Below are 14,270 nucleotides of genomic sequence, written 5' to 3'. Positions count from 1 at the left end.
TCAGGGGCAGTACACATAGCTCCTCACTTGCAGTCCGGGCAGTGTCCCCCCTGGTTTCCTCTCGGGTCATGTATGCCTCCTGTGTGTACGCTCCGTCTCTGTATGCCTCCTGTGTGTGCGCTCCGTCTCTCTATGCCTCCTGTGTGCGCGCTCCGTCTCTCTGTGCCTCCTGTGTGCGCTCCATCTCTCTATGCCTCCTCTGTGTGCGCTCCCTCTCTCTGTGCCTCCAGTGTGTGCGCTCCCTCTCTCTGTGCTTCCTGTGTGTGCGCTCCCTCTCTCTGTGCCTCCTGTGTGTGCGCTCCGTCCCTCTGTGCTTCCTCTGTGTGCGCTCCCTCTCTCTGTGCCTCCAGTGTGTGCGCTCCCTCTCTCTGTGCTTCCTGTGTGTGCGCTCCTTCTCTCTGTGCCTCCTGTGTGTGCGCTCCGTCTCTCTGTGCTTCCTGTGTGTGCGCTCCGTCCCTCTGTGCCTCCTGTGTGCGCTCCATCTCTCTATGCCTCCTGTGTGTGCGCTCCGTCCCTCTGTGCCTCCTGTGTGTGCGCTCCGTCTCTCTGTGCCTCCTGTATGTGCGCTTCATCTCTCTGTGCCTCCTGTGTGTGCGCTCCGTTCCTCTGTGCCTCCTGTGTGTGCGCTCCGTCTCTCTGTGCCTCCTGTGTGTGCGCTCCATCTCTCTGTGCCTCCTGTGTGTGCGCTCCGTCTCTCTATGCCTCCTGTGTGTGCGCTCCGTCTTGCTGTGCCTCCTGTGTGTGCGCTCCGTCTCTCTGTGCCTCCTGTGTGTGCGCTCCGTCTTGCTGTGCCTCCTGTGTGTGCGCTCCGTCTCACTATGCCTCCTGTGTGTGCGCTCTGTCTCTCTGTGCCTCCTGTGTGTGCGCTCCGTCTCTCTGTGCCTCCTGTGTGTGCGCTCCGTCTCTCTGTGCCTATTGTGTGTTCGCTCCGTCTCTCTATGCCTCCTGTGTGTGCGCTCCGTCTTGCTGTGCCTCCTGTGTGTGCTCTCCGTCTTGCTGTGCCTCCTTTGTGTGCGCTCCGTCTCTCTGTGCCTCCTGTGTGTGCGCTCCGTCTCACTATGCCTCCTGTGTGTGCGCTCTGTCTCTCTGTGCCTCCTGTGTGTGCGCTCCGTCCCTCTGTGCCTCCTGTGTGTGTGCTCTGTCTCTCTCCTGCTGCCACTGATAACAGGGCACTCTTCCCCCGCTCTCCACTCATCCTAGTCCTCATGTTCTCCAGGGTGTGTGTGCGCTCAGCTTCTCAGGATCTCTCTCTCCAGATCAAAAAATACCAACCTGCCGACTCTGGGAGCGGACAGTGCCGGGCGGAGGAGGTGACACCAGGGGGCGACACAGAGAACAAGGCCGGCGCTCAGATAGGTAATTTAAACATAACACTTTTTGCACTTTACTTTATTGCACATTTGCTGCGTCCTGGATGTACATATTAAAGGGGGACTCTGGAGAAAAAAATGTTTTTAGATAATCTGGTATCAGAAAGTTAAACAGATCTGTAAATTACTTCTATTTAAAAATTTCAAGAACTCTTCCAGTACTTATCAGCTGCTGTATGCCTTGCAGAAAGTGGTGTATTCTCTCCAGTCTGATACAGTGCTCTCTGCTGCCACCTCTGTCCATGTCAGGAACTGTCAGAGCAGTAGCAAATCCCCATAGAAAACCTCTCCTGCTCAGGACAGTTCCTGACATGGACAGAGGTGGCAGCAGAGAGCACAGTGTCAGATTGGAAAGAATGCACATAGAGTAAAGTTTACAATACATCAGTCTGTGAGTGCCGTCTATGGAAATTATAAGAAGAAAAGAGCAAGGAAATAAGGAACATGGCAGTTTTATTTGGGATAGAAACAAATAAAGAAAAGGTTTAATAGATATTTTGACCTTTTTTTCCTGTATTTTCCTTCTGGTTCTAATAGCCACAAATCTGTAGTTTTATATCAGGGCAAATAATAGGGACGTTCATTTCTAGCCCAGATCTCAGTGATGTCCTAGAAAAAGGAAAACTGGATCCGCCTCTGCGGAGCGCCTCCAACAGGTTATAATGATAAATGACACTTACTGTGTCTAATGAGGAGGCGAAGCCGGGTAACCCCCATAATATTATCAATGCCCAAAGACTGAAGCTCCTGTACCATCAGTGCAAGGTGGCTGAGAGCTTGTACCTGCTATATTACAGCCCATAGGGAAAGAGACATTTCTCCTGATAAACTGCAGACCTGTGTTACTAATCTATAACTATAATTACATCTTATTAGAATAAAATTACTTCACACGTACAAAATAAATCTGAATGTAACAGTTTTGGGTCTTTGATAGATAATATTTGCGCCCATATTCTGGGGAGAACATAGTGATACATGGTCCATAGGTTGATACAGTGTGTTGCCTCTCTTTCCAGCTATTTGCCATGATGATGGTTCACGGACTCCGGATACTACATGGAGCAGATGCAGCTGATGGTTGCCGGACTCCGGATACTACATGGAGCAGATGCAGCTGATGGTTCCCGGACTCCGGATACTACATGGAGCAGATGCAGCTGATGGTTCCCGGACTCCGGATACTACATGGAGCAGATGCAGCTGATGGTTCCCGGACTCCGGATACTACATGGAGCAGATGCAGCTGATGGTTCCCGGACTCCGGATACTACATGGAGCAGATGCAGCTGATGGTTTTGTGGCTGATATTCCTGTGTTGTAGACTTGTCTCTCCACAGCTGGACATGAGGTTTAGATGACAATGAGGGTGGAGCGTCGCGTCTGCAACCTGAGGAAATGTATTGTGTAAAATGATATCACTTCCATCATCTTATCTAAAGGGGTACTCCGGGGCGGGAGGCCTTTTTTCAGTATCGCCGAAGAGGGAGTGGATGAAATCAATGACGTCCACTTATCTCCCCAATTCCAGAGCTCCAGCGGGGACGTGAATGGATGTCATTGTTTTCATCCCCCCACCCAGCAGTATTATAATAAAAAAACCCTGCCTGGAGCACTCCTTTAACAGTACAAGGGTAAGGAGCCAACAGGACACATAGTTAGTAAGGTTAAAAAAAAAACACATCAAAAAAGGCCCATCAGGTTCAACCAGGAGAGGTGAGAAGAGGGATATAGAGAAGGGGTATGGATGGAAGAAGGGGAGCAGACGGGATTCTATACTTACACATAGGCATGTATGGTATTTTGCACTAAGGATTGTTATTTATACACTTAAAGGGGTTACCCAGGCTTAGAAAAAAATGGCCGCTTTCTTATAGAAACAGCACTGCTACTGTCCTCAGTTTGGGTGTAGGTTTTTTAGCTCAGTTCCATTCAAATGAATTAAGCTGAATTGCCATACCACACACAACCTAAGGACAGGGGTGGCGCTGTTTTTGCTAAAAAAGTAGCTGTGTTTTCTTGAGCTTGGATAAACCTTTTAAATGGAACAATTCACCACCTTTTTTGAGTTCTAAACCCCCAAAAATAGCATAATAAAGCAAGCTGCAATAGTTCCCACCATATATTGTGATGGTCATCTGTATTTTCAAAACGCCCAAAGTCACTGTTTTATCTTTTCTGGCATTGTATGTGATTTAGTTTTATCTAGGTATCTGGGCAGTGTCTTTCTCCAAACCAGTCACAGTTCCTGGGCTGTAATCGCACCTCTTGGGGAATGATTGACAGTCAGGCAACCTGCTTGGTCACCGGTGTGTTGGCGTATCCCCAAGATGTCATCCGGCTTCCCAGTGTCCCAGCAGGTTCCCTGACTGTCAATCATGCCCCAAAAGGTGCGATTACCGCCCAGGACTGTGACTGGTTTGGAGAAAGAGTTAAACTACCAAAGGAGAAGATGCGCAGCTTTTGGGTAAAAAGCGGCGGCTACAAAGCCAACATACAAGAAGACAACTAGAACCAACTATATATAAAGTATGTAATTAAGGCACTGGCACACCAAGGTATCAAAATGTAGAAAGTATCTTTATTTGTAATTCATTAAATACACAAAAAAACACCCCAAAAAGATTTTACTTAAAAAACAAATAAAAACCGCTAAATGGAGAGACATGACAGGTCATCATGTTCTCAGGGCCAATAAAGGAGGAGGTAAACTCCAAAGAATGTCTCATTCCTTATAACACCATCATCATCTTATATGTAAATGCCAAAATAGCCATGTGCATGCGATCCCTAAGAAGTAGCTGGTCCTCACCTTACTGTATACTGGGTTGACCCCCGGTGTGTCGGTACGGCCTGTCACTTGCTAGGTGGTGAAGTGTGAAGCCAGCTCTATGGTGGTTGGCCGAGATATAGCCGGGCCCAGTGATGTTATGTTGTTACGCCAGTGCCGGTTGGGTACACAGGTATGGTGGCACACCTGCTTTTATTTTAAAGGGCCGGTTATACCTTGTTCCCCTATGGACAGTGACCTGCCGGGTTGTTGCAGGGTCCCTTGGGTGCTTATCACGGTGGTCCGGAGTGGAATAGTGACCCACCCGGACTATTGGTACTGTCACCCACAGAAAGGGGAGATGAGTGTGTGTGTACTGTGTTGGTGCTTGACGAGGAATCACATAAAATTTGGTTTACTAATTATTATTATTTTCACAGTAAGGCTATGTTCACGCTACGTAAAAGTACGGCCGATGACAACAACGGCCGGACTTTATGCGCCTGTGAACATAGCCTTATCTGCTATGGGATCCTGGCCGGAGCGTATACACATCGTATACGCTCCGGACGGGATCCCATGCAGACCTGCAAATAACTGACATGTCAAGAACAAGTATGGAGAAGCGCTCTGCTGAGTGCTTCTCTCCCCATCTCACTGTAAGAGAAGGACTCCATAGACTTTTTACAGAATCTGTCCCTTGAAGAAAGACAGAGAGAAGGACTCAGCAAAGCACTTCTCCAAGCTCGTTCTAGGAATTTTTTTCAAAACAACTGGTACCATAAAGTTATATGGATTTGCAAATTACAGTAGTAATCAGCTGCTGTATGCCCTGCAGGAACCGGTGTATTCTTTCCAGTCTGACACAGTGCTCTCTGCTGCTACTTCTGTCCATGTCAGGAACTGCCCAGAGCAGGAGAGGTTTTCTGTTTCGATATATTTATTAGGTTTTAACAAACTTTTCCAAATAAAAACAGTTGTACAACTTAGAACCGTACAACATTTCCAACAAACATACATAATTTCCAAACAATTATACATACATTTCAACAAGAAAAGAAGAGTATTATAGTAGACAAGGATCTGATTATACATCAGGAAACCATCCATAGTCATAATCCTTGTTTAACAAAATAGAAAATGTTAAGATGAAAAATAGGAGCTTGATGTCCATGGTGACCAATTCTCTCTGAACCTTTTAATAGAGTTATTACCAAAGGCTATAGCCTCCTCATATTTGTAAGTGGTATTACTTTCTTGGATTGTGTCCTCTATTTTAGGAATAGAAGAAGATTTCCATCTTCTTGTTAAGAATAGTTTCGCAATTACTACTATTTTGCAAAACAAAATGCGAAACGGTGGTGGAATCATATGGATCCCTAAGAGCAAAAGTGCTAATTGGGGTGTTAGTGGGATTTGAGTTTTAAATAATTTGTCCACTAATTTAGAGGTTTCACTCCAATATTGTGTTATCCGTGGGCAATACCATAGAATGTGCTGTAATGATCCTTCACACCCACATTCCCTCCAACATAAACTAGAGGATGAGGGGAACATCTTGTGAAGTCTAAGTGGGGTGTAGTACCACTGTAACCTTGCTTTGGTGGTAGCCTCTACATGAACTATACATTGTAGGGCCTTGTGTGACCATGAGAAAGCATGTTTCCAGTCTTCTCGGAGGGGGAAATATTCAGTTCTGCGGACCATTTAGCATATGGTCCAATTGCTTCAAATGAGGTAGTTTTCCCTAATATTTCATAAATAGGTTTAAGACCTTTTGGTTGGGATTTAAGGATTTTTATAAGATCCAAATTACATTTCACATTGGTATGTTTCCTAGTTAGTAGAAATTGTCGTAATTTTAGATATTTGTGTAGGTCTTCTTTTGGGAGGCGATATTCATTTTGTAAATCTAAAAAAGAACATAAAACACCTTCCCGGAATAACTGGTTTAATTCTGATAAACCCTTCGAAACCCACTCAGAAAGGTCGGTTTTGGGTAATGCGACATGTAATATATCTAGTGGAGTATTCGGCAATATAATATTATGTCGTGTCCCTGTTGATGTGTACGAGATAATCCACATCTTAAATCCAGCGACCACTGTGGGAGAGAACATTTTGGGGATAGGTAGATGCGCAGGAGAGGTTTTCTATGGGGATTTGCTGCTGCTCTGGACAGTTCCTGACATGGACAGAGGTGGCAGCAGAGAGCACTGTGTTAGGCTGGAGAGAATACACCACTTCCTGCAGGACATACAGCAGCTGATAAGTACTGGAGGAGTTCCTGAGATTTTTAAATAGAAGTAGTTTACAAATCTGTATAACTTTCTGAGACCGGTTGATTTGGGGGGGGGGGGGGGGAATTCAGGAAGTTTCTCCCTTGACAAACTGCTCTCCTCTACACTGCTCCACTCTGCTCTCAACTATACAAGCACCGCTACAACTACCTCTACTGTACTCAGGACTGCCGTGACAAGAGCCCAAGGGACCCATCACAGCCTGGCAGGTCACCGACCATTTGGGGGAAGTACAGCCAGCCACAACACTAAAGCAGGTACCAACATCGCACCTGTGTGCTGGACTATCACTGGCATCACAACATTACTATCGCTGGCTGAGGTGTACAACACAACCGACCAACCACCACAGAAGTGGCGTCACCAGTAACATCACAGCACGTCACTGGTCGAGTACCACAATTACTTATCGGCTCTACATTCCTGCCCATAGAAGTTAGTGTCAGCGTGACATCCTGTGTATGATGCCTGATAGAGTATATGGACGTGGTTAGGGGAGACAAACTCTTTAATTACTCTTAGAATGGTAAGTACTAGATCATTTACATGTTAGTCGTGTGGCTTTTTGTACCCAGCATGTGTTTTTTATTAGAACTTACACACTTATACAGCGCCATCAGTGGCGCGGCTACCGCGGTCGCGGCGGTCGCCGCCGCGACCGGGCCCGCCACGAAGGGGGGCCCGCGAGGCCCTCCCGATCAATCACTCTTGTGATTGCTTGCGGTCACAAGAGTCCGGCTCCGTCTTCCCCCGGCTGCAGCGCGGCTGCCGGGGGTGTCGCGTCTCATCCGACGCTCTGGGATGAGTTTCGCAATTCCTAAAATAGAGGACACAATCCAAGAAATTAATACCACTTACAAATATGAGGAGGCTATAGCCTTTGGTAATAACTCTATTAAAAGGTTCAGAGAGAATTGGTCACCATGGACATCAAGCTCCTATATTTCATCTTAACATTTTCTATTTTGTTAAACAAGGATTATGACTATGGATGGTTTCCTGATGTATAATCAGATCCTTGTCTACTATAATACTTTTCTTTTCTTGTTGAAATGTATGTCCGGCTCCGTCTTCCCCCGGCTGCTGCGCGGCTGCCGGGGGTGTCGCGTCTCATCCGGGGCAGCGCGCGCATCCCAGAGCTCCCTTCGCGCCTTGGGCCCTGACTTCCGGTTCCGGCGAGCAGGGAGCTCTGGGATGCGCGCGCTGCCGGGGATAGGACGTGACACCCCCGGCAGCCGCTCAGCAGCCGGGGACAGACCAGGAGGAGTGAGGATCAATGTGGGAGCGCGTTGTCAGGTGAGTTAAGTTTTTTTTTTTTTTTTTATCAGCCTGCAGGGTGGGGGGAAGAGGGGGGCATCTATGAGGGTGGGGGAAAAGAGGGGGGCATCTATGAGGGTGGGGGGAAAGAGGGGGGCATCTATGAGGGTGGGGGGAAAGACGGGGGCATCTATGAGGGTGGGGGGAAAGAGGGGGGCATCTATGAAGGTGGGGGGAAAGAGGGGGGCATCTATAAGGGTGGGGGGAAAGAGGGGGGTATCTATGAGGGGGGGAAGAGGGACCATCTATAAGGGAGGGGGGGAAGGGGACCATCTATAAGGGGGGGGAGGGGACCATCTATAAGGAAGGGGGGAAAGGGGAACATCTATAAGGGAGGGTGGGGGGAGAGGGCCATCTATTAGGGAGGGTGGGGGGAAAGGGGACCATCTATAAGGGAGGGTGGGGGGAGAGGGGGCCATCTATAAAGGAGGGGGGGAAGGGGGCCATCTATAAGGGGGGGGGACCATCTATAAGGGAGGGGGGAAGGGGACCATCTATAAGGGAGGGGGGGAAGGGGGCCATCTATAAGGGGGGGCATCTATAAGGGAGGGGGGGAGAGGGGGCCATCTATAAGGGAGGGTGGAAGAGAGGGGGGCATCTATAAGGGAGGGTGAGGAGAGAGGGGGCCATCTATAAGGGAGGGGGTAGAGGGGGCCATCTATAAGGAGGGGGGAGAGGAGGCCATCTATAAGGGAGGGGGTAGAGGGGGCCATCTATATGGAGGAGGGAGAGGAGGCCATCTATAAGGGAGGGTGGGGGGAGAGGGGGCCATCTATAAGGAGGGCAACATGGGGGGAGAGGGGATACACAGAGGGGGGCATATATTATTAGGGGGTCACATAGAGTCAGGGCTACCCACTAAATGAGGGTGTAAAGGGGAAAATACAGATGTACAGCGTGTATAGAGATGAGGATGGTGCCAGTGTGAGGAGACTAATATGTCTGTCTGGCAGATTCTGTGGATTCGTGGCTCGGAGAAGTTCTCATAATGGCCCAGGACGGATGGAGAAGATGAAAAGGAAAGAACTCCGATCAGAAAAGACGTCTCCTGTGAGTCACCTGATATAACTGCACTGTAATGTATATGGTGTATAGAGCCTGTGTACAGCTGCATCCACCTCTATATGACTGGATGAGGTGATTTAGTATACTGGATTTGGTCAGTAACAATATGGTGGTGATGGTAGTGGTTGTGGTGTGGCAGTAATGTTTCCTTCCTATATACTGGTATTACTGGTAATATTGGTCTCAGTATACAGGATTTGGTCGGTAACAGTATGGCGGTAATATGTACGGTGATAATACTTTCTCTTCCAATATGCTGGTGTTCTTGGTAATATCTGTCTTGGTGTTTATATATATATATATATATATATATATATATATATATATATATACACATATATATATATATACACACCAATAGCATCACTTGGTCGTGATTGGAGGGGGAGGGGGGGGGGCCCAAGTTGACCTCTCGCACCAGGACCCAGGAGACATTAGCTACGCCGCTGAGCGCCATGTTCTGCAGTAATACTTACAGAGATTCCAAAAGCTGCCATCTTTTTGCCAAATCTTTGTAGAAACCAGAATGGGATTCTGAGGACAGCCGAAATCTGCAAATGATAAAAACATTCAAATATTATCGATGTATCTATCTATCTATCTATCTATCTATCTATCTATCTATCTATCTATCTAGAAGATGGAGAGTCCACAGCACACCAGCTCAGGTAGTAGAAAATGTGTAGTTTATTCCAAAGAAATGGTGAACAAACAGATGCAACGTTTCGATAGCCTCTCGCTATCTTTCTCTATTCCCTGAGCACCCGCCACATTGGAGCCAGAAGCAACAAACTCTGCAAGCTAAGTACTTTTATATTGTATTGTGAGCGAGTTTTGGAGCGTGCGAGTTTTAGATCTGAAGTGTGTTTTTGTCTCAAGTGTGGGACTTTAATATTCTGGGACTTTAGATTTGGGGAGTTTTAGAGGAAAACAAATTGTTTATTTACTTTTGAACACATTGTTTGCTTTTGTTGCTTGTTTGTTTTTTCTTTCTTTATACATAATATCCCCATATAAATGAGCGCAATGTTTGACAATGCGGCCCAATGTACATCTTGTGCGATGTATGCAATCCTTGATCAACCGATCGAGGGTGCATACCATTGTGGGAGATGTGTGCATGTTGCTGATTTGGAAGCCCAGATCCTGGATCTAAATGAGCGGCTGCAACGATTGAGATGCATTAGCAAACTGGAAAGGGGTCTGGTGCTCACTGAGCAAGCACTCCAAGGGGTAGATGGGGGTGAGAGTGATAGCATGGAGGTACAGGAGGAAGAGGCAGCTAGTTGGGTCACAGTTAGAAAAAGGGGTAGAGGGAAGAGTGTGAGGGAGGCCAGTCCTGATCTGGCACACCCCAACAAGTTTGCCAAATTGGTGGATGAGGGGGATGTTGATTCAGGGGTGGCATTGCTGCAGCAGGACACTGCCTCTGAAAGCCAGGGGGGTGTCTGCTCCAGTAAGGTGGGAAACAGGAGTTCAGGGCAGGCCAGGCAGGTACTGGTAGTGGGGGACTCAATTATTAGGGGGACAGACAGGGCAATCTGTCACAAAGACCGGGATCGTCGAACAGTGTGTTGCCTTCCTGGCGCTCGAGTTCGTCACATCGCGGATCGGGCTGACAGATTACTGGGAGGGGCTGGCGATGACCCAGCAGTCATGGTGCACATTGGCACCAATGATAAAGTTAGAGGTAGGTGGCGGGTCCTTAAAAACGATTTCAGGGACTTAGGCAGGAAGCTAAAAACTAGGACCTCCAAGGTGATATTCTCCGAAATATTACCTGTACCACGAGCCACACCTGAGAGACAGCGGGAGATTAGGGAGGTAAATAAGTGGCTCAAGAGCTGGTGTAGGATAGAGGGGTTTGGGTTCATGGAGAACTGGGCCGACTTCTCGGTCGGTTACAGGCTCTACGGTAGGGACGGGCTGCATCTCAATGGGGAGTGTGCAGCCGTGCTGGGGGAGAAGATCGATAAGAGGTTGGAGGAGTGTTTAAACTAGGGACCGGGGGGGAGGGCAACTACAATATAGTAAGTGAAGACAGAGTAGATGGAGAGCTGGGCCTAGATTATGGAACTGGGGGTGGAGCGGCGGGAGGGTTAGAATAGTCACTAGTGATAAAAGGAAAGGGAATATGGACAAATATATTAAATGTATGTATACTAATGCTCGAAGCCTCACTAATAAAGCTGAGGAATTAGAACTCATAATGGTTGAAGAGAAATATGATATAGTGGGGATAAGCGAGACATGGCTGGACGAGACCTATGACTGGGCCGTTAATATCCAGGGTTATAGTCTATTCAGAAATGACCGTAAAAATAAGAAAGGGGGAGGGGTCTGTCTATATGTTAAATCATGCCTTAAGCCTATTCTGCGGGAGGATATATGTGATGATAATGTGGAGTCTCTTTGGGTAGAAATAAGGGGAGGGACGAAGAATAATAAAATTCTTATAGGAGTGAGTTATAAACCTCCAAGTATAGTGAAAGAATCAGAAAATCTTCTTATAAGACAAATAGATGTGGCAGCGAAGCAGGGGGAAGTCATTATTATGGGGGACTTTAACTCCCCAAATATCAACTGGAAAGCAGAAACCTGCAGCTCCAGGAAGGGAAGCGTGTTTTTGGAAATAGTAAAAGATAATTACCTTTCCCAACTAGTAGAGGAACCAACAAGAGGGGGGCCCTTCTGGACCTGATCTTAACCAATACGCCCGACAGAATATCAAAAATAGAGGTGGGGGGTCACCTAGGTAATAGTGACCATAACATAGTAAGTTTTCAATTATCCTTCAATAAAATTATTAGTAGAGGGGCTACAAAAACATTAAATTTCAGGAAGGCTAATTTCCAAAAACTAAGAGAGGACCTTGGGAACATAGACTGGGACAATGCCTTCAGAAATAAAAGTACACAAGAGAAATGGGACATATTTAAGAGCATCCTGGGTAAATCGTGTGAACGACACATACCATATGGGAATAAACGTAGTAGAAATAAGAGAAATCCAATGTGGTTAACTTCAGCTGTAAGGGGTGCAATAAATGATAAGAAACAAGCATTCAGACAACTAAAACAAGAAGGTAGTGGGGAAGCATTGAGCAACTATAGACAGAAGAATAGAATGTGTAAAACGCAAATAAAAGAAGCAAAAATAGCAACAGAAAGAAGGATAGCCACAGAAAGTAAAACAAATCCCAAAATGTTCTTCACCTATATAAATAACAAAAGACTTAAAACCGAAAATGTTGGTCCCCTCAAAAATAATCTGGGTGAAATGGTGGAGGGGGAAGAGGAAAAGGCCAATCTACTAAATACATTCTTCTTTACTGTATTCACAGAGGAGAATCCCATAACAGACGACATGACTAGGGATAATGTTAATCCTCCCATAAATCTCACCTGCCTAACACAACAAGAAGTGGGAAAACGCCTTAAAAACATTAAAATCCATAAGTCACCGGGCCCAGAAGGTATCCATCCTAGAGTTTTGCAAGAATTAAATACTGTGTTGGACAGACCGTTATTCCTAATATTTAAAGATTCTATTACGACAGGGATTGTTCCACAGGACTGGCGCATAGCTAATGTGGTACCGATATTCAAGAAGGGGTCAAGGAGTGATCCTGGAAACTACAGGCCCGTAAGTCTAACATCTATAGTAGGTAAAGTATTTGAGGGGATTGTAAGAGATGCTATACTGGAGTATCTTAATGAAAATAATCTTATGACGCAGCACCAGCATGGATTTATGAGGGATCGGTCCTGTCAGACTAATCTGATCGGCTTCTACGAAGAGGTAAGTTATAGACTGGACCTGGGCGAGGCTGTGGATGTTGTGTATCTGGACTTTTCAAAGGCATTTGATACTGTGCCGCATGAAAGGTTGGTCTACAAAATGAGGATGCTGGGACTGGGGGAAAACGTATGCAAATGGGTAAGTAACTGGTTGTGTGATAGAAAACAGAGGGTGGTCATTGATGGAAAATATTCAGATTGGGTTTTAGTTACTAGTGGGGTACCACAGGGGTCAGTGTTGGGTCCACTTCTTTTTAATATTTTTATTAATGATCTTGTAGAGGGGCTACAGAGTAGAATCTCCATTTTTGCAGATGATACTAAACTGGGTAAAGTAATCAGTACAGAGGAGGATAATATCATATTACAGAGGGATTTGGAGAAGCTAGAGGCTTGGGCGGAGAAATGGCAAATGAAGTTTAATGTGGATAAATGTAAGGTTATGCATTTGGGCCATAGAAATAATAAGTACAGTTATGTGCTAAATAATAAAACACTGGGTAAAACTACTTCCGAAAAGGACCTGGGGGTATTGGTGGACAGTAAACTAAACTTTAGTGATCAGTGCCAGGCAGCAGCTGCCAAGGCTAATAAAATAATGGGGTGCATCAAAAGAGGTATAGATGCTAAAGATGAGAACATAGTTTTGCCTCTTTATAAATCACTAGTCAGACCACATATGGAATACTGTGTACAGTTTTGGGCACCGGTATATAAGAAGGACATAGGTGAACTGGAGCGGGTGCAGAGGAGGGCAACAAAGGTCATTAAGGGAATGGGTGGGTTACAGTACCAAGACAGGTTATCAAGCTTGGGGTTATTTACGCTAGAAAAAAGACGTCTTAGGGGCGATCTGATCACAATGTACAAATATATGAATGGACAGTACAGAGATCTTTGTAGTGGTCTTTTTACTCCTAGGTCCGTAACAATGACAAGGGGGCATCCTCTACGTCTAGAGGAAAGAAGATTTCATCATCAGCATCGACGCGGGTTCTTTACTGTACGAGCGGTAAGACTGTGGAACTCTCTGCCACATGAGGTTGTCATGGCTGATTCATTAAATAAGTTCAAGGGAGGCCTTGATACTTTTCTTGAACAATATAATATTACAAGTTATGGGCATTAGATTTCTGGTGATACGTTGATCCGGGGATTGTTCTGGTTGCCATTGCAGTCGGGAGGGGGGGGGGGAGATTCTCCAGGTGGTGGGGCGGTTGTCTTCTGCCGCATAGGGGTTTTTCACCTTCCTAGATCAACACAGTAGGATTCTCCTAGGTTGAACCTGATGGACTCTTGTCTTCTTTCAACCTTATTTACTATGTTACTATGTTACTATGGATGTGCGGCTTGTTTTCAACTCTCTATCTATCTATCTATCTATCTATCTATCTATCTATCTATCTCCTATCTATCTATCTACACATTTAGAGAAGACGCTGCACTCAAAAGTCAGGTGAGTATAAATAGTTTTTGTGTTTACACCACTAGTGAGAGTCCTGGCATGTAGCAGCAGTCCTGACATGTAGCGGCGGTCCTGGCATGTAGCATTAGTCCTGGCATGTAGCGTTAGTCCTGGCATGTAGCGTTAGTCCTGGCATGTAGCGGCGATCCTGGCATGTAGCGGCAGTCCTGGCATGTAGCGGCG

This window comes from Dendropsophus ebraccatus, chromosome 8 (genome assembly GCF_027789765.1).
Source record: "Dendropsophus ebraccatus isolate aDenEbr1 chromosome 8, aDenEbr1.pat, whole genome shotgun sequence".
Lineage (NCBI taxonomy): Eukaryota > Metazoa > Chordata > Amphibia > Anura > Hylidae > Dendropsophus > Dendropsophus ebraccatus.
The sequence above is the reverse complement of the archived record's forward strand: the minus strand, read 5'-3'. Positions refer to the sequence as shown.